The sequence below is a fragment of the Chiloscyllium punctatum genome, chromosome 3 (genome assembly GCF_047496795.1).
Source record: "Chiloscyllium punctatum isolate Juve2018m chromosome 3, sChiPun1.3, whole genome shotgun sequence".
Classification (NCBI taxonomy): domain Eukaryota; kingdom Metazoa; phylum Chordata; class Chondrichthyes; order Orectolobiformes; family Hemiscylliidae; genus Chiloscyllium; species Chiloscyllium punctatum.
Genome location: NC_092741.1, coordinates 108,512,269 through 108,531,364, shown reverse-complemented (window position 1 = coordinate 108,531,364; position 19,096 = coordinate 108,512,269). Strand labels below are relative to the sequence as shown.

At 40.4% G+C, this 19,096-nt stretch overlaps 1 protein-coding gene across 18 annotated transcripts in view; it reads left to right on the top strand.

Moving 5' to 3' along the window:
• The window catches only part of adgrb3 (adhesion G protein-coupled receptor B3), an 838,641-nt gene that overhangs the window by 24,863 nt on the left and 794,682 nt on the right, over positions 1 to 19,096 (top strand). The gene's annotated exons all lie outside the window — the stretch shown is intronic.

The following is a 19,096-nucleotide window of genomic DNA, read 5'->3' as shown; positions in this document are numbered from 1 at the left end:
AAAAAAAAATGAGGCGCCAACCATAGAAATTCGACGTGTAAATTAAATATAAGTATAATTTGCTACAGTTGTTATTTGAGCTAGTATTGTCTAAAGTCACATTTGATTTTTAAAAATACTGTTGTGATGAGAAAGGGATAGCACATTTCCAATATCGTTCAAACAATAGCCTGGAGGAGCTGGTGACATTTTTAGGTTCAATTCTCAAGCATTGGAAGAAACTGCAAGTTGGGTTTCCTGACTGTGTCGGCAGCTTTTGCAAAGAGACGGTCCCGGGCCGGGAGGATGGTGGGGGTGATTCTGTGGCTCTCTCGCCTTCCACATTGCGCTATTGGACTCCATGACGTCATTTACATACAGGAGCAAGGAATCCCCAAAGACAAAAATCATTTTTAAAGAAACTTATACAGTTCCCACATTGCAAACAGAAGTACAGGGACTAAGGATGCGATATACATTCCCAAAGGGAGGGAAAGATTCTAAATTTGGGACCATGAGTAAACAGTAGCCACTTAAATGCAGTACTTAACTTCATATTGGCATCCGTGCTACTGTATGTAGTCTGCGTGGCAGATGCTGTTGAGTGAGTAACGCAAACAAATATTTACAGATTCGACATACAGCACAATTGTGTCAGATCAGAAGTGATATTATTTGAGAGGCAGGACTTCTGTGTCCCTTCTCCCTTTTGTAATAAAGACCGTCTCAGAATCAATGTTAAACAATCCCACATATCTGTCAGCGTTTGGAATTAACACGCGGGAAGACACAAGTCAATGCAGCTTTTAGCTCGCTTGTCCTTGTAGATAAGTTGTACCGGGGGACCTCATCAACATACACTCAGGAACATTAACTAAATTGATAAAGGAAAAACGAACAATAACCCTCTCCTCAATTGAGAATTTAACAAAGGACTTCCATAACGTAGAGTGGCGCAAAGCTAGAATCAGGAATAATAGTCTTTACTATTGATAAAGCAAAACTCTTATACACACTGATGTTAGGGAATGTGGCAAGAGGTTTCCATCAGTTTGCCCGGGGGGGTTGTGCCGTTATCATGTTTATTAAGACCCTGACCGACTCCATCACTACTGAAGACAGAATAATGACTGTATACATTGCCCGTCGGTCCTCGCAAGAGAAACCTGGTGTGGGAGCTGGAATTCCAAATCCCTTCTTAAAATCATTTTCCTCACGTTCCACCGACTCCGGTCCTTCTCGAATAGATCAGTAGAGATCAGGAATGCAAAGAGTTAACAATAGCATCAGACTTCATCATTGGTGAAATCTCAGGCGCCGAGGAGTATGTTTTGGGCCGCTGCAGCACGCTGAGCTCCCAGCTGATATAGTTCCAATACAATAAAATACATTTCTCGAAAAGAGTTTGTTTTTGGGAAAAAAAAGGATACATACATTTTTATTACTTGCTAAGTTGTAGCGTTGACACGAGGTGAAACTCATAAACAAATGGTACGTTATGCGTCTGGGAATAGCTGTTCAGATGATTTGCAGCTTGCTGACTGTCAGTGGGGAGCTAGCTAGTCTGAGAGTCTGATGGCCTAATGGACACTGGAGCTCTATTATTATATTGTTTTGAAGAACACCCCACATCAAGCAAACGAAATAATCCTCCAACGGTCTAACGACATGAGTAATGCAAACAACATCTTTGAAACAAGAATTAAAAATAACACGTTTGGTTACAATTTGAATGCAGTAAAATTTTAGCAATCCTGACATTAAAAGATAAGGTTAAAGTTGAATCTGCATTAACGCAAAGACTGCACAATGAAGCTACTCCGTTCTATTGGCTTTGTTACTTTTGGGTTTCGATAACTAGAGTATCCGGAGTGACAGCTTGCAAAGACAGACCTGCTGGGCTTTTCCAGTAAGGCTGTTTGAATTGTGGAGAAGCGGGGATAGTCTCTCTTGCGCCCTAACATTATGAAAGCAAAGATTAGACCGTTAAGAGGGTTAGCTTTCGCAAGAGGTTAATCTTCATTCTCGAAAAAAGAAAAATGACCAGGACTCCATATAAAACAGCAGTCGAGTTGAGGCTAATCGTCTAGTTCTGCTAAAAGAGCGACTTCACCCCAATGGCAATTGTGCTCAATCCTGCGGAAACTGTAATCTGTAATTGTACAATGAATGGAGGGGAGTGTTGGACACAGCAGAGCGAATTGACTTTTTTTTAAAAAATCTGTTCTATCTCCCTTCACAACGCGACTTAATATTTAACAAAAAAAACAAATCTGCAAAGGCTGGAAATCAGAAACAAACGCAGAAATTGCTGGGGGAAAATGCTTAGCAGGTCTGGCAGCATCTTCAGAGTACTTCATTCTTCTTTGAGTTCTGAAGAAGGGTCACTGGGCCACAAAAGTGAACTCTGCTTTGTCTCCACAGATATTACCAGATCTGTTGAGTTTTGAAGCAACATCTGCTTTTGTTTCGACTTGCTATTTGCCAGACTGTAAGACTCAGAGCTTCATCTTTAGAAGTAGTAACAAAACTATAAATTTGCTAAAATCACTGACTAAAATTCAACTCCTGGACGCCTAACCAGGCCGCTTTTGCAAGAACACTCCAGTTGGTGCTTTAATGGTGGACATTGCAGTGTAGGAGTCTGAAATGGAGGAAAGATGGAGAGAGAACAGAGAAGTTGGGGCTCTACTTAAATGGAATAAGATTCAACAGGAACTTGCGAAAGGAAATTGATTAGATGGCTGAGGAGGATAATTGCAGGGCAATGGTGAAAGAACAGGAAAACAGGACAAATAAAATCGCTCTTTCAAAGAGTCCCGGTACAGGTATGATGGGCAGAATGGCATCCCTCTATGGTTCAATAAAGAGCTTACGCTGCGATGGTTCACACAGAGCCGGCTGTTTAGTTGTCATTCTCCTGGTGTTTATTATTAGCAAACCCGGCGTCTCCCCATAGGATTTTTTTTAGAAAAAGGGTAACAGAAGTTACTGTGCAAATTCGCCGTTTAAATGTCCGTTGTTAGACCGTAGTGTTTGAACAGCATCGTTCGTCGCCTGCTTAGTACTCTTTAGTACTCGCCTTTCAATTGCCGTGTTCACGATTTCCAATCCGTAATGTTGTTAGAAATCTATCAAACATCCATCCATCTGTCTGCCCGACAGTCTGCCTATCTGTCTGCGTGTCTCTGTTTTTCTTTCTTTCTATCACATCTGTCCATCTGTCTTATCCATCACATCTGTCCATCTCTCTATCTGTCCACCCGTATCAGCCACTGCTTGCTATATGCATCATGCCGGGCAATTCCCCCACCTCAAGTGGTTGGGACTTTATTCTAGTCCCTTCCTCACAAAATCAGGACGCACCAATAGTATTTGCGTGACATCTGCGCCCTCTATAGAAACTTCTAAGAAGAGAGCCTCCGACAACGGCACAAGGCAGAAAATGTGCGATGAGAAAACCTCCAGGTTTATCGCATTGTCTGACGCATCCCACTTCAAAAGAGCCGGAATGTGTTTTTTTCCGCAGACCGGGACTCTCCGACCTTTGTTCACAGCTACTTCAATGAACCCATATCTGATGGGGGGAAAAAACCCTTAGTGCAGCAATGCCGCCCTCACCCCGAAAAAAAGTCTTGCAGCTGTACCTGAATTATATTTTAAACGCACCAGGAGATAGAATGACAATTAGCTGAATGCCTGAAGGATTATAGGCAGATATTGTGAAATGATTGTGTTTATAAATTACCTAGAGGGCATGCTTTGGATTTTATTTTGTTTGTCTGCAGTTTGCCAGGGACGGATTTATAGTTATTTCAGTTTAGTAGCACATTGACAGCTGTAGTTAGAATTCAAGGAGAAAACATCTGAAGGTAAGCCTCTCTGTTGGAACCTACAAAATGGTGAGAAAATGAGGGCAGTGACTAAGGATAAAGTTGTGACATAGGATCAAAAGTGCACGCTATCTGTGCCAATCAGTGATAGCCACTGTATGCACTCAAGCACAGAGCTCCATTCACTACCACCACTGCAAGTGCATTAGTGCAAACATAATGCATAGTCCCATTCCCAAGGATTTGCCTATGTATCTAAGCACGAGTTGACCTCCAAAGATGGCTTAGAGCACCATAAGATGCTCTAGTGGAATTAGACTTGTATTTAACTTAAGGAGTGTGACTTGTCTTATCATGATTCCCAATGATCCCTGTGTTCAGTTTGTGACATGATGTGTTCATGTTGATGTATGGCCGAAACTGGAGCATGTTGGTATGAAATTGCAAATTGAAATTAAGATTAAAGTACTTTGTCATGTGCATTTAATGGTACTAACATGGCAAAATAAATGACAAAATATGCTTATGAACCAGCTACATGTCTTAAAAGTGATTTTAATCTTCATACATGTTCACAAAATTGAAAAACTTAACTTAAACAATAAGCAATAATGGCTGTTGTCTAACATGCAAGTTTTACATTATAATCATTTTGTCCAGGTTCGTGCTGGTCTCAAAACCCAAGCTTGTTACTAAAATAAAGTTTGAGCCTGATAATGAGTAATGTAATCTCATGAGTACTGTTCTCTCAGTAAATGTAATTCTTTCTTAAGATGGTTATGCAATCAGTTTTACACCAATGCAGGATGGACTTGAATGCATCACAAAATAATCAGAAGCAAAACTTGGTTGTGAGCTTTGTAAGATAATTAAGGCTGCATCATGGCAGGATATGTGAAACCCACTCTAGGATATAGCCATACAAAAGCAAAATATTGGCATTTCTGGAAACCTGGAATAATACTGAAAATGCTGGAGAAACACTGTAGGTCTGGCACCATCTGTGGACAGAGAAACAAAGTTAACAGTTCAGGTCAATGACCTTCCACTGTATTCAGTGTCTATTTCAGACTTCAAACATCCATAATATTCTGGGTTTAATTTTTTTGTGCTTGATTTTGTCTCTGTGAAATGTGCTGGAATGTTTTATCACATTAAATATGTTATAAATGTAAAATGTTATTCTTGGTGTTCATTTCACAAAATGTAACAATCCAGACAAGTGAAGCATGAATTCCTCATATTTGTACTCTCATCCAATAAAAATCAAAATTCCATAGGCATTTCTGAGGATCTTTTACATTGGTGCATCAGCTTTTAGTGTTTTGTGAATGAGAACATTTAATTTTCTTTGCTCTAACATAGCTGCTGTAATCTCTCACTGCAAACAAAACCACTTGTCCTTCTTGGATCTTAGCTGAATGACCTCACATTTCTCCACATTAAACAGCATTTATCATTCATAGATTGTCTCTCATTCTTTGTGACTTCCCACTTCTAGCTATACAACATATTTTGCTTTCAATCATAGTATCACCTTAAGTACAAGATGTCACTTCTTCCAAACAATCAATAAATAGGAAGAAAAACTGAGTCTGGGGAGTACCATTTACCACAGTTCATCACTAAGTTAGCTTTCTCTTCAACACTACTTTGTTTTCTTACTCACCACTAATTACCAAACAATGGCACAAGTTTGCCTTTACTTTATTTCTAATAATCTCATACTTATTTCACTGATACTGGATCAAAATTTTGGAATTCCCTTGGAATTCCAAAAAGGCTAGGCTTTCCTAGCTCTGTAGCACTGCAGTTCAACAAGGTTGTTCTCCATCACCTCTACCAGGGCAACTGGGGATGAGCAATAAATGTTGGCATATCTGATCATGCCTATAATCTTTGTTTAAATGAATATAAACTTCATTACTAAACTTCTGGAAGCCCAAATATACACAATTCATAAATCCTCTTCTATCTAGCTTGCCAATGAGTTTTTATAAGAACACAACTGGGATATGCCCCAGCCATATATGCTGAACCTCTTTGGTAATGTGATAGATGTCTAAGCATTCATGTATACTGTCTCTGCTTATAGATTCAAATAACTTTGCATTAAATGTTATTAAACTGAGACGGCTGCCTTTTTAAAAATAATGATACACATGAACAACCTTTCAATTCAAATGAACAATTCTTATTTCTGAGCTGTGAAAAATCATGATTCACACGATTGCAATTTTGTCACATATATTTCTTAATAATGTAAGATGGGAATTTTCAGGTCCTGGACATTATTCCCTCCTAAGTCCCAATCTTTTCACCTTTGGCATTTTTTAAACCACATTGTCTCCATTGAGGTCCTCCTCCCTTGACTTATTCCTTTGGACTGTTGATATGTTTCCATCTTTCCCTACCCAACTGTGAAGTTGGATGCAAATTATTTATTTATCAAGGTTTTGATTTGTATGTAATGAATTTGGTTTTAATGGAACAACTTCCCTTTTTATTACTGCTTCTCTTCACACGTATGCACACTTTAGCTGTGTAGGCTTTATTTTACATATATTCATTTGTGTCTTTATATTCCAGTTCTAATATTTTTTTGCTTTTTATGCCTTTATCTCTTGCTCTACAGTTCACTAAATTTCCACTCTTCCTTCGATTCATCCAAATGTTTTATTCTTACTACAACTATGCTAATGGGCTGTTTCAATTTTAGGAGCACTTGCTGGCTTTGCATTGTTCCATTACTTCTTTGAATACATGTCACTGTTTGCCAGTGAGTTTATTCATTTAGCAGTTCACTTTACTTCACAATGATCAATCACTTTTTTATCTTTTCAAAGTGTGTGTTAGTTATCATTAAAAAGTGTGCTTAGAGACTCGACTCTCCACCGTGCAAATATATATTCTCTATATATGAAATATCGAACTCAATCATATTTGATCATGATGCCCAATTTATTCCCTTGCCATCACATTCTTAGCTAATTCTGTCTCAATACATGAAACTAAATCAAGTATCACTCGTTTCCTTGCTTCTATATTATAATGATCTCCAAACCCAAAACATATGCAAAAGATTGTTATCAGAATTATAGCTATTGTGTCTTTCTCAATGTGAGAAATTAACTCTAACACATTTCATTTTGATTTTGATGTCTCCAAAGGAAGTAGACCTCCTGGTTCATAGGTATGAGAATGAAACCTGGACTTCAGGGATTAAGTTATGAGAAAGGTTATACAAATTAGGTTTGTTTTCTCTAGAATTTAAGTTTAAGTGGTGATATGATTGAAGTCTTCTAGATATTTATAGGAAAAGTCAGGATAGATTAAGATAAACTATTTTCAATGGTTGAATATTTAGAAATAGAGGACATAATCTGAGAATTATAAACAGACCATTCAGGAGAAATGTTAAGAAACATTTTTGCACACTAGGAGTGGTAAATGTTTGGAACTCTCTTCCTTAAATGACAGTTGATGCTGGATCAGTTGTTAATTTTAACTTTGAGGTAGATTTTTTGTTAGACATTAAGCATTATGGAGTGTAGGCAAGCATATGGAGCTAAGCCACATATTAGCCGTGTTTCTATTGAATGATGGAATAGTCTTGAGGGCCTGAATGGCCTATTCCTGTTCCTATATTCCTAACACTGTGCTACAAGAGCAATTCAATTACTTTTTTTTTGGTATGTAGGTATGCTTTCATGCATAACTGGATGGTTTTCCCATCACCAAGTTACCCATGTTACTTTTAACCTTTATTCTCTACTAATAAATCACCCATTGTTTCCAATGAGTATCAATTTCATACAATGTCTGTCAGGAGCAGTAACTCTATAAAGGTAAAACTCTACAAAGGTAAGTTGAAAGGGAGCAGACTAAATCAAAATGGAGTTGGAAAAGGAAATAAAGCACTCCATCCCTTGTGGTGCTACTCTCTCTAAAGTGATTGAGAACATTTGTGGACATCGTATATTCCCTCTGTATGGACACCCAGGCATGAATGTAGCTGATGAAGAGTGGCAGGCAATTGGGAATTATGAACCCCTCCACAGTTTGCTGTCCACCATTCTTAATTCATATTTTCTCATCAACCTAATCAGAGATGTTATTATACACCTCTCGAGCAGGTGAGACTTAAGGCTGGACCACTTAGCCCAAAGGGATAGAGTCATAGAGATGTACAGCATGGAAACAGACCCTTCGGTCCAACCCGTCCATGCCAACCAGTTATCCCAACCCAATCTAGTCACACCTGCTGGCACCCGGCCCATATCCCTCCAAACCCTTCCTATTCATATACCCATCCAAATGCCTCTTAAATGTTGCAATTGTACCAGCCTCCATCACATCCTCTGGCAGCTCATTCCATACACATACCACCCTCTGCACAAAGAAGCTGGCCCTGAGGTCTCTTTTATATCTTTCCCCTCTCACCCTAAACCTATGCCCTCTGGTTCTGGACTCCCCGACCCCAGGGAAAAGACTTTGTCTATTTATCCTATCCATGCCCCTCATAATTTTGTAAACCTCTATAAGGTCACCCCTCAGCCTCCGACACTCCAGGGAAAACAGCCACAGCCTGTTCAACCTCTCCCTGTAGCTCAAATCCTTCAATCCTGGCAACATCCTTGTAAATCTTTTCTGAACCCTTTCAAGTTTCACAATATCTTTCTGATAGGAAGGAGACCAGAATTGCATGCAATATTCCAACAGTGGCCTAACCAATGTCCAGTACAGCCTCAACATGACCTCCCAACTCCTGTACTCAATACTCTGATCAATAGAAGAAAGCATACCAAACACCTTCTTCACTATCCTATCTACCTGTGACTCCATTTTCAAGGATCTATGAACCTGCACTCCAAGATCTCTTTGTTCAGTAACACTCTCTAAGACCTTACCATTAAGTGTATAAGTCCTGCTAAGATTTGCTTTCCCAAAACGCAGCACCTCACATTTATCTGAATTAAACTCCATCTGCCACTTCTCAGCCCATTGGCCCATCTCGTCCAGATCCTGTTGTAATCTGAGGTAACCCTCTTCACTGACCACTACACCTCAATTGTGGTGTCATCTGCAAACTTTAACTGTTCATCTTAAGCTCGCATCCAAATCATTTACGTAAATGACAAAAAGTAGAGGGCCCAGCACCGATCCTTGTGGCACTCCACTGGTCACTGGTCACAAGCACCACACTGTAAGTACCGTTCCATCTCTCTTGTTAATACCTTTGTTTCAGTTTACACAGTTGTAAATACTTTCAGCAGGAACAATCCCTAAGTCCCATATTCCAACTATTGCTTTTGAAAGAGATCATCAACTACTTTCAGGTTTACTGTTGGTCGATTTCTATTTGTACTGTAGATCTGCTGTGAGATTTTCCCCCATTCATGAAGCTAACGATGTCAATAGGCAGTAGTGCTACATATGTTCAACATCATGGCTCTGACATTGAGAGTTCTGATCAGACTACTCATTCCCAGTCATGGATGCTGTAGGTATTAAACCATTAAAGACGTGGAGGAAGGGAAGGGAAGCAGGACTCCTATTCACCCAGGGTTTTCAGGAAATGATATTTCAACCTAAACTGGGAAGAGTGTGCACATTTTCTGAGGGAAAAACAAAATGAATTCTCTCACCTCTTGCAACTATATCATGTTCCAGGCAAGAACAGCATAGCAAGGGCTTCTAAAGTGACCATGGCTGCTAATGTCTTATAGTTAAATTCCTTTTAGGTTGATGCGGGAGACATCTCAAAGAACTCTCTGTTTTATGTGAATGGTGAGAGATGCTCTGTATGTCAGGAGAGGAGAGTACATAGTGATCAGAGAGTACAGCATTGCTCTGGTTACCTCATGGTGTAGTATACAATAAATGCACATACAGGCAATGCATCTAAATGCAGAGATCTTCTACAGCTGTGGAACTGACTACTTGCTATATGTACAGTTGCTGTGCAACTGTGCTCAACATACTGTGCTCATGAATGCCTGGTATTATGCTATTATTCTGCTGTCTTTTGAACGATTACATAAAACGTATTGTTTTGGTGAAAAGTGATGTTCATTTACCTTTGTTTTCAGGCAGACCCTCAGGATTGAGGATGACTTGTTGCCACTCTGGTTCAATGAGGTCTGAGATAGCTAATAAGCCCAATACATGATTCGTGCACTCTACCACTTGTGGGACTGGTGGTACTTGAAGGGTTGTATAGATGACTTGTTGGGAGGTTTGTGCACTCCTTACGCTTGCACATTGTATCTCTTAATATGTTTAGTGCCTTCCTGAATTAGTCTTGTACATTTTGGTGAATCTCTATTTGGGTGTCTCCCATTGGGTTGACAGGGATATGTGACTTTGTTACTGATTCAGCAAGGCAACCTGAAAGTATTTCTGCTCAACTCATTGAAGTATTCTGCTGCACCCAAGATCAGAGCAGGGCAGTTGCCTCAAGAATCTTGTGTCAGACAGAGAAATGACATGTCCCACTAAGTGGAACTGGTTTCACTCCATTTCCCAGCTGATCATCACTCCACTATATTACCCAACCTAGACAGTGGGCGACCATGCAAATAATGAGACATGTTCTGCCACAAAGAACATCATCAAGCAGGGCTGTTGGGGAAGCTGAAACAATGTTCTGCAGCCTGGATCATTCTGGAGATACCCTGCAGTATTAACCAGGCTGCATATCATGTTCTTCAGCATTCCTCTTTGATTTCCTGAACCCACACCACTGCCTCATCAGGTGACACACCTTGGATATCTGAAATATTAAAGGAAAAAGGGTAGGTTTGTGGTGAGGGAAGCACTGGATGGGGGAAAGGGAAGAGCTGCAAACGTCCAATACATACTGTTTGGAAATCAGAGTAGATTATAGGATAAAGGGGAAGGAAATGGATGTGAGAAGCATTAGATTTGAAGGTATCTCTGCCTTTGATTACAGCCCCACTGCTGGCCACAATCTCAGTCATGACTGATTTTATGGTGGTTAGCATAACTGCTCCTTTGGGGTGACGACCTGAAGCCATGCTGGTTGTCTACTGGTTATCTGCTGGGTTATGGTATTGCAAAGAGTGCGACACTGAATGGGGTACAATGTCTTAGGCTGATGTGACAGCCATCTTTGACTAGCTGGTGACATTTCAAGCTGTGAAACACGGTTGTGAGACTTGCCAGACTCAATACATAAGGGTGAGTTGAGTTTAGCATGCCAGTCCTCGGTCATGCTCACGAAAAACTGTTGGTAGGTGAGTGAAGGGAGTATGGAATAGTATGTGGGGCTAAGGATCAAATATTTGAAGATCCGTCCACTGGCCTTAGCCACTAAGGCCGTTAAATTTCACGCTGTACTGCCTAGCCCTCAGGAGTACACTAAGTCTAGCTCTGCATGGTTGCCTTGCCCTTAAGCGTTTCCAGTAGTGGTCTGGATCATTTCCTGGCCTCTCGATAAAGTTTTACCTCACTCTGCCTGTTCAAGCCCTGCAAAAAGAAATTGGTGATGTTTCATTGTCTGATCCTGTTGCACCATTTTACCTCTTCTTGTAGTCAAACATCCTGCTCCAGTCTCCCATCAACCAAAGTTAGAAGGCACCTTCCTTTCAAGAGGTATGGGCTGCTTCTAAGTAGTGCATATTAACACAGAGGTTCAAATAAGCCATAGCCCTGCAACTGAGATGTGCACAACTGCAGCAGCACAGTCGGTGGCTGCCTTCATGTTGCTGCCATTTATATTATCAAGCAACTGAACATCTGCTTGAATGGGTGAAGATAGGCAACATAGAAATATAAGAAGTCATTGTAGGAATAGGCCACTCAGCCCTTCAAACCTGTTCCACCATTCAATGTGATCATGGCTAATCATGCAATCTCAGTATCCCATTCTCACTTTCTTTCTATACCCTTTGATCCCTTTAGCCACATCCAGCAATCTCTTGAATATATCTAATGAACTGGCCTCAAATTCTTCCTGTGGGAGACAATTCCACAGGTTCACAACTCTCTGAGTGAAGAAATTCTTCCTCACCTCAGTTCTGAATAGTTTAGCTCTTAATCTTAGCCTGTGAACCCTTAGTTCTGGAGTTCCCCAACATTAGGAACATTTTTCCTGCATCAAGCCTGTCCAGCTCCATCAGGATTTTATATGTTTCTATGAGGTCCGCACTCATTCTTCTAAATTCCAATGAGTGCAGGCCTAGTCGATCCAATCTTTCCTTATATATCAGTCCTGCCATCTCAGGAATCAGTCTGGTGAATCTTCACTGGGCTCCCTCAATAGTAAGAACGTACTTCCTTAGACTAGGAGACCAAAACTGCACACAATACTCAAGGTGTGGCCTCACCAAGGCAGCAAGACATCCCTACTCCGATACTCAAATCCTCTTGCTATGGAGTCCAAGATGTTATTAACTTTCCTCAGTGACTGCTGCACCTACATACCAACATTCAGTGACTGTTCCAACATGATACCCAGGTCTCGTTGCACCTCACCGTTTCCTAAAATGCCACCATTCAGATAATAATCTCCTTCCTGTGACCAAAGTGAATAACCTCATATTTATCCATATTATATTGCATTGGTCAAGTATTTGCCCACTCAGCCAATCTGTCCAAGTCATACTGCAGCCTCTTAGCATGCTCCTCATAGCAGACACTGCCATCCAGCTTTGTGTGATCTGCAAATATGGAGATAATGCATTCAATTTGTTTGTCCAAATCGTTAATATGTATTGTGAACAACTGAGGTCCCAGCACTAAACCCTGCAGTACCTTACTTGTCACTGCCTGCCATTCTGAAAAGGATCCATTTATTCCAACTCTCTGCTCCCTGTCTGCCAACCAGTTCTCTATCCAATACATCACCTCTGAATTGAATTTATTGTCATGTGTACAGAGGCACAGTGAAAAGCTTTGTCCTGCGAGCAATACAGGCAGATCACATTGTTAAATAGCATAGATAAGTAAATAATAATTAAACAGCAGCAAAAACCAAAATACAGGTATAGGCGAATGCTAAGTATTTGAGAGTCTATTTGGTATTCTAACTACAGTAGGGTGGAAACTGTTACAAAACCGGCTGGTGCATGTGTTCAGGCTTCTGTACCTTCTCCCTGATGATACAGGTTGTAGAAAAACATTGCCAGGGTGGGATGGATCTTTGAGAATGCTGGCGGCCTTTCCTTGACAGCGGGCCTGGTAGATGGATTCTATAGATGGGAGGTTGGCCTTTGTCTGTTCGGAATTCACCACTCTCTGTAACTGTCTCTGATCTTGAATGGTACAATTGCCATACCAGGTAGTGATACATCCAGACAGAATGTTCTCAATGGTGCATGTACAAAAGTTGGCAAGGGTATTCACCGCCATGCCACATTTTCTCAGCTACCTGAAGAAGAAAATACCTTGTTGGGCCTTTGTAACCAATGTTTCCACATGAAGTGTCCAAGAAAGCTTGTTGTTGATGACCACTCCTGGGAGCTTGACACTCACCACTTGTTCCACCTCTGTGCAGGTGATGCGTAGGGGGGCATGAGTAACATCCCACTGATAGTCAATAATGAGTTCATTGGTTTTGCCAGCATTGAGAGCTAGGTTGCTCTCAGTGCACCATTTTTCCAGGTCTTTCACCTCCCTTCTTTAGTCTATTTCGTTGCTATCTGAGATTCGACCGACTATGGTGATGTCATCAGCGAACTTGTAAATTGCATTAGTCTGGTATTTGGCAACGCAGTCATGGATATACAGCGAGTATAATAGGGAACTGAGTATGCACTCCTGGGGGGGCTCCAGTGTTGAGTGTTAGTGAGGATGAAATATTGTTCCCGATTTTCACTGATTGTAGCCTGTGAGTCAGGAAACTTGAGGATCCAGTTGCAGAGTGGGGCTTAGTCTGAGATCACTAAGTTTAGTAATCAGTCTTGATGGGATAATAGTGTTGAAGGCTGTACTGTAGTCAATGAGTAGGATTCTTACATAGCTGTTCTTGGTGTCAAGATGTTCTGGGGAGGAGTGAAGGGCAAGTGATATGGCATCTGACATGGATCTGTTAGTCCAATAAGCAAATTGGAGTTGGGTCAAGAGTAGTGGGGAGTCTGATACCATGATACCATACGTTTTAATTTTCCTTACTAATCTCTTGTGTGGAATCACATCAAAACCGTTTGAAAGTCCAGATGCATGACAGCTAGTGATTCACCTTTGTCCACTCTACCGATCACATCTTCAAAAGATTCCAGAAGATTTGTCAAGCATAATTTTCCTTTAGTGAATCCATGCTGACTAGGACTGATTCTGTCACTGCTTTCCAAATGCTCAGTTATTATTTCCTGAATAATTGACTCCAGCATTTTCCCCTTCATTGATGGCAGGCTACCTTGTAGTGCATCACAAGCTGCATTTCAGGTGTAACTTGTCTCATGTAATCTCTTATTATCTTATAACGTCTAAGCTACATTATGAAAACAAGATATGAAGAGATTGGAACATGCACTTGACTAGACTGATACCTGGAATGGACATATTGGTGATGAGGAAAGTTGAATAGGCTGGGCTTGCAGAGTTTTCAAAGGTGAGGGATGTTTTGGTTGATTGTACAAGATCCTGAATGGTCTTCACAAGGTTGATATAGCAAGCCTTTTTCCTCTTGCGCTTGAGTCCAGACTAGGGGACATCTCTTTAACATTAGGCTTTATCTTTTTAAGACAGAGATAAGAAGAATTTTTTTTTCTTGCAATGAATTGTGCAATTTTGGAACTTTACCTCAAAGGTGGAGGTGGATCATTGAATATTTTTCAGACAGACTTAAATAGATTCTTGCTAGGCAAGGGGATCAAGGGTTATTGGGGTTAGGTGGGAATGAGGAATTCAAAACTCAACCAGATCATATACAATCTTATTAAATGTTGGGACTGAATCAGGGATCCAAAATGGTCTATTTCTGTTTCTATTTCATATTTTCATACATGCTTACCTGATCTTCATAGTTGTACATGCCCCGACCACAACTAATAGTCTAGAGGCATCTGAGTCTTGCATCACTTGCTGTTTCTTAATTCTGCCCTTATTGCTTCTTCAGCCTCACTGAAATCTTTGTTCTCCACTGCTATAATTGCTCTTTTATCCATACTGCTGTTGCCACTCCTTTTCCAATTTCCTATCCTTTTCAGCACATCATAGAGCTCATTATAGTTATTTATTCATTAACTCCTGTTCGTTAATTTATTTGTCAGCTGACTCCTCGATGTAGTGCTTTTCAGGCTGCAGTGGATATTTTATGTGGAAAACACAATTTTACTATAATGTAGTTCCACAGGCGTGAAAATTTATCATTTGTTGGTAATATTAATGTGAACATTATTGATTGCAGACAAGGTCAATTCCTCCTGTGAACAGCTGAGTTTCACAGCTAAGTGCTTGCTTTAAAGAATGTGTTGCTAACAGAATGCCTTTGAAAAAGCCAGGTTACGAAGAATTATGACAGCCATTAAAATCTATTATACTATTCGACTATTTAATGATTTTGTTTAAATATTTCTTATTCAGTACTGAGATTCAGTGATGTTCTTGAGTTTGCTTACTTAAAATGTAGTATTCTCAGTTTCCTTGTGCTAATAGTGAATACTTATATAGAGTCTGCTGAGATATGGAAAGCAATAACTGTGTGAAAAATACATTTTACTATGGCTTTACCCTGCCGCTAGGATTTACAAAACAGAACAAAATTATTTGACATTGCCTCCCTTCCTACTATGATGTACACTGTGCCTCATTAGGATACTGCACAGTTTACATTAACCTGTTAAACTAAAACAAGAGTTGTTGGTTCCACAAAATGGAAGAAACTGGATCAAGATGTACAGCTCACACTGGGGAGTTAATAGTAGCAAATTCACTTGTGTTCATTCATCCTCTTGTTCTGTCCACGTCTGTGATTTCTTGGGTGATTTTGAGTTTTCAGGCCTTGAGCAGGAGAATCGACATTTCAGGCATAAGCCCTTCTTCAGGAAGAAGTGCTCATGCCCGAAACATCAATTCTCCTGTTCCTTGGATGCTGCCTGACCTGCTGCGCTTTTCCAGCAACACATTTTTCAGCTCTGATCTCCAGCATCTGCAGTCCTCACTTTCTCCTGGGGGAGAGGTTCAGTGTGGTCTGAACAAGAATTTGAATACTTCAGCATCGTATGGAGCAGTTGAAGAAGCCTTGGAAGAGGAGCCTCAAACAGAAGGTTGTTTCTCTAACAGTCCCATTTGCACTTCCATCTCATAACTTATTGTCTGCTGTGATAATTTTTTTAATTTCATTCATTAACTGGAGGTTTTCCATCCCTAATTCCCCATGAGAATCTGATGGTGAGCTGCCCTCTTGAACAGCCTCAGATGAACTAGTCTACTATTTATTGATGATGGTCCTCACATCCAAAAGAGCCACCATTCTGCAATAGGACCTATGAAGCCAAGCAATGAAGGGGGTATTAGTGATATCATTGGCAGCATAATTACAAAGTGATTTTTCTGCACCCCAATTGCAAATGTCAACCTAAATCTAAAGCCAGGCCTCAACTCGACACAGAAACCAAATAGAGAGAGATTCCCTCAGGGACGCTTCACTGTGGCATGGGCTGGGGTCTTTACACCGGCCTGTACTGTACTCCTGAAGTTAACACAGATGTTTGGGTGATTCTCACAGATACTCAAGCCCTGGAGTGGTACACTATCTCAGCCCTGTCTTTTTGTTAAATCCTTTGCAATGATTCATTATATCATAAATTGTAAGATCATTGGAATAGAGAGTGAAATGAAGCTTTTGGTCTGACCAGAATTTGGAAAAATTGTTGCTATGATTAACCTATGAAGTGTAAAATCTAATGTATACAAAATAGGAGAGAGGGTAGATTATACACTACATTAGTCATACTGTCATTGATCCTGCTGTACCATTCAATAAGATCATGGCTGACTGTAGACCCCAAATCCATATTAATGTCAGACTCAGTACCCTCCAATTCCCTTAATATTGCAAAACCAGTATTTGCCAGCATACCAACATACCCAACATCTATCACCCCTAAGTCCATTCTAGTAAATTTCTTCTGTGCCCTCTCTAAAACCTTACTATCGTTCTTAAAATGTGGTTCCCTACAAGTGACCCCAATACTCCAACTGGGACTGACTTGCTGTTCTGCAATGGTTCAATGCACATTCCTGGTGTTTGTACTCTTTTATAAATCTTGGGAACCTAAGTGCTTTTCAATTGCTTTGTTAGCCTCTCCTAACACATTCAAATATTTGCACACATACACCTCCAGGTGTCTCTCTTTTTGCATCTCATATAAAATTATACCGTTTAACTGGCATTTTCTCCTTTCGTCCTACCAACCACTCAATTACATTTGAAGAATGATCACCCATTGTTTAGCAAGCAAACACAGTAGTCAATGTGCATTTGCCCAGCTCCTCTCTGAAACCATGCAAAGAAGGGCTAAAGGACCTATTTTAGTTGTATCATGATTATTAGTATCAAAAAATAAATCTTGAATCTGCTGTTTTTCAAATTTTGCAGTGGAGTCCAGTATCTCTAGGTGAATAAGCATATAACATTTTGTTTTAACGTGGCACGGTGGCTCACAGCTCCAGGGGTTCGATTCAAGTCTCAGGCAATTGTGTGGAGTTTGCACATTCTCCCCACGTCTGCATGGGTTCCCTTCAGATGCTCCGGTTTCCTCCCACCGTTAAAGATGTGCAGGTTAGGTGAATTGGCCATGCTAAATTGCCCGTAGGTGCATTAGTCATGAGTAAATATAGGGTAGAGGAATGGGTTTGGGTTGGTTACTTTTTGGAGGGTCGGTGTGGACTTGTTGGGCTGGAGGACTTGTTTCCACACTGTAGGGATTGTAATTCTTAAAAAAAAAGCTCATTTAAAAGATAACCCTGGCCCCTGGCCAGCCAGAGTATGCCTGAAATGTATACTTTTATTAAATGCTAAAACCTTGATAAGGGGCTTGAACTTGTGACTTCCTAACTCAAAGGGCAGAACAGTAAATCAAGAGCAGAAATCCATTTGACTCCTCCAGTAGTGAATATAGCTAATCCTTTCATGAAATGGAATGAGAAATCCAAATGTTGTTACAGTATAGGGAGACAAATAGAAAAATAGATTAGGTGACCGTTTGCACGTGCAGTGAATTCCTGATCTGAATCTAAAATTAAAGGAAAGCAGTGATCAAAACTGAGTCCATCTTTACTGGGAGGGAGCTATGTCAAGCACTGCTGAATAAATTTGAGAATCCAGCAATTTGGTCATCATGAACCTCTTCATTTAAATAGATCACCATGAGAAAGCTTAGTTAACTCAGGTAATTGATTCTGATGTGATTTAAGTTTAGTGCATGTGGATATTTTACCTGCTGTGAAGCTATTTATAGCTCAGTGGACAGCACTCTCAACTCTGACTCAGAAGGTGGTAAGTTGAAGTCCTGTTCTAGAATTTGAATGCAAAGTAATGGGGGTGGTTAGCACTGCTGCCTCACAGCCCTAGGAATCCGAATTCAATTTCACCTTCAGGTGACTGTCTGGGTGGAGTTTCCTCCTGGTGCTTTGGTTTCCTCTCACAGTCCAAAAATATGCAATTTAGGTGGACTGGCCACATTAAATTTCCCATAATGTCCAAGGATATGTAGGCTAGGTGGATTAGCCATGGAAAATGAAGGGTCATAGGGAGGTGGGTGTGGGTGGGATGCTTTTCAGAAGATCAGTATGGACTTGATGGGCTGAATTGCCTGCTTCAAAACTATAGGGATTCTATCAATCAAGGCTCACAGTCTAGCACTGATGGGAGTGATGTCTTTTGGATGAGATGTTAAACAGAGCCCTTTCTTCCCTTTCAGGTAAACAGGAAAATGCTCCATGACCGTATTTTATGAAGAGCAGGGTACTTATCTCTGGTGTCCTGGTCAATACCATGGTCATATTACAGATTGAGGAAGCTTGCTGTGCAAATTACCTACATTATTTCCCTCATTGCCACAATCGCAGTTTCAGTTAGCTTAGATTTATAGCCTGACAACCAGAATGTCAATAACATGAGTTTAATTTCTGTTCCGGCTGAGGTAGACTTAGTACCTAGCTCTTCATCCTGTACTGTGCTTGATTTATTTCTGAACAGAATGGACCTCGGTATAGAAATTAGCTATTTCTATGGCAGTGCATACTTTGGAACATCTCTTCTGTGTGGCACTTACAACAGAATTAGGATCTATAGCTTATATTCAGTGTGATGA